A 2525-nucleotide genomic window follows, 5' to 3' on the forward strand; every position below is an offset into this window, starting at 1 on the left:
GGGGGGGGAGAATGAATGGGTCGCGCAGTACTGCACCGCGCCGGGCCGGCCTGACGAGTCCAGCCTCTGAAGCCGCTGGAGTTGGGCTGCAGTCTAGACTGCAGTCGCTGGGGTCTCTTTCAGGAGGATACTTTTTCGATATGATTTTTTTTAGTAATTGTAACTGGCACCGTCTTATCACCATGGAATTTTTTCCGTAAAAATTTGAAAAAAAAGAGAAAAATAATGGACTTTTTAGAAAGTTTTCATTTGAACTAATGCACTTATTTTGCATTGGCACACAAGCCAATGTTCTCGGTTTAGCCGAGCTAACATTTACTTTATTGAAGAACATGCGTCTGTTTAGTGAAGTGTTTGTGCTTTAGTGCATCGTAATATGCTAAAAAGAACGACTTAACACGTTCACTACGGCATGACCACTATGTGGTCGCACTCCCATGTTAAATCATGGGGACCAAAACAAAGACGAGCCGCAGCAGGGAACGTGTGAATACCTAGGCCTCACATGAGCCGTGTGGACGTGAATGGCAGGTGTGCTTTTGGTGACAGAGTGAGGCTCACCTGTCGGCCGTGCTGCTCCCTCCGCCATCCCCGGGCGGCGTCACCGGCGGGCCCGCGGGCAGGCCCGGGCCGAGCTCTCCGCCGCCATTACGACGGTGATGATGGCGGGGAGGAGTGCGGGGGAGGGGAGGGGGGTCACCCGGAGGGACCCAGGAGGGCTGGAGAAGGCCTCCGGTGAGCGGAGCCGCAGCGGCTGGAGCCAGTCGTCGTCACATCCTGGAAACAGAAGAAAAAAGAGGAGCGGTGAGAAAAAGAAACAAGTTAGTGAAGCGAGTAGTAGAGCCGCCGAGGCGCGCTGCTGGACGGCCACCCGACGCCTGGAGTTCGCGCCGCCGAGGCTCCGGTCCGCTGGATAGCCTCGGCTGGGGAGCCGGGCGGACTCGCTGACCACGCCGGGGCAGGGGCCACGGGGCCGCATCCTGGAGGCCCCCAACGACATTGTCACACCGCGTCCTCGTACGGGTTCATGCACAATCCTACTATATTTTCAGGAACCACAGAACGTATCACGCAAGAGCCGACCGGGGGTTGAAAATTTTAGAAGAGTACCAAAACCAAAGTAAGCGTTTTTTTTTCTCGTTTTTCTCATTTTAAGTCCTTCGAAGCGAACAAAATGCAGAGTTTTATTGCTGCTGTCTTTATGTTTTCCTTTTTACAGAACACGGTTGACGGTATTAGTGGTAGCTAGCATAGTACATAGAGCTTCAAGACGTTCCATTCCTCGTCGTTTCAGATTTTTTTGGCTCCAGTGTTTTTTCCATGTTTTTCTCTTTGTGGTGGCGCGGCTTTACGGACATAGCCAATTTCCGTCGTTCCCGCGCTGAGACCGAATCGGCTGATGCTAATGGCTGTGTTCCTGACCACTGCGACACCGACACCGCTGGGGGACGGTGGCCGGGGTCTGTGCGCAAACCACGACAACTCCTGGCCAGCACGTAAAACTATAGTACAAAATAACAACATCCGTAAAATCTATTTATTATATTTTATTTTATTTTCTAGCTTTATTTTCAAAACCGAAATGTGGAGGTGGAATATGTTAAACGCGAGGTTAAACGGATCTCTCAAGCATTTATCATCATGTGATAGAAAAACATCACAATCAATGTAACTTACAAGAAGTGGCGTGCATGTCTTTCCTCAAGGGATTGGAACACAAAAACGAGGTGACTAGCTTGACGTGTCCAGATTATAGGAGGAGTAGTCGGTTGTAGTGGGACATGCGAAAAAAAGAACAAGGAAGACCACTGCTGTAGATAATGCGCCATTCGGTCAAACATGGTTAGATCAGGCAAAATTTTCTTTGACATTTTTTTATAGGCCCCGATTCATTTTTACAACATTCGCTTCACGTCAAATCATTTTATTTTTACAGTACGCGGTCGTGGCGTGCAGTGACGAGACGGTCTCCGCCCGCAGCGCAGAAGCGTATATACACCTGGCGGGGCCATTAAAGGCCTCACACTTGACACTATGCGACCGATACTCTGCTGGAAAAAGAAGAGGAAATGGCCTTCACCTTGACACCAGTGCCAGTACTAGCCCTCGCAAAAGCAAGAACGACACTAGCAAAATTAGACAGGCCTACATATATGAGACTACGACTACATGTCGTCAAACCCACGCCCACGGTCCGGTGGTACTTTATGACAATGCAGGGTCCAGGGAAGAAAAAGCAGCGAAGACTTCGTGCGCAAGACCTCTCCTCGTCACAAAAATTAATCATACCCACTCCCCCGTCCCTTCCTCTCTCTTATTTTGCCCCTCTTGCCTACCCATCGTATTCGTGACTGAGGATGATACAAACGGCATCGGGGCAGAGGAAGAAAAATAAAACGAGTAAAAAGCAAGAACTGAGAGAATGAGGCTTTCCGAGCTTTTCCGCTGTGATGATCCGGCACAATTGAGCTTCCTCTTATCTCCCACCATCCCTCTCGCCCTGTCCTTTCCAGCTTGCCCCCCCC

At 50.2% G+C, this 2525-nt stretch overlaps 1 protein-coding gene across 6 annotated transcripts in view; it reads right to left on the reverse strand.

Annotated features, from left to right (window-relative positions):
- The window catches only part of LOC113210337 (uncharacterized), an 82784-nt gene that overhangs the window by 32608 nt on the left and 47651 nt on the right, over window positions 1–2525 (reverse strand). For all 6 annotated transcript variants that reach the window (XR_008011797.1, XM_052272894.1, XM_052272904.1 and 3 more), the window contains one exon: window positions 562–777. The gene's annotated coding sequence lies outside the window, so the exon portion shown is untranslated. The remainder of the gene's footprint in view (window positions 1–561; window positions 778–2525) is intronic.

Source organism: Frankliniella occidentalis, unplaced genomic scaffold, assembly GCF_000697945.3.
Source record: "Frankliniella occidentalis isolate FOCC.00 unplaced genomic scaffold, Focc_3.1 Scaffold7, whole genome shotgun sequence".
Taxonomy (NCBI): domain Eukaryota; kingdom Metazoa; phylum Arthropoda; class Insecta; order Thysanoptera; family Thripidae; genus Frankliniella; species Frankliniella occidentalis.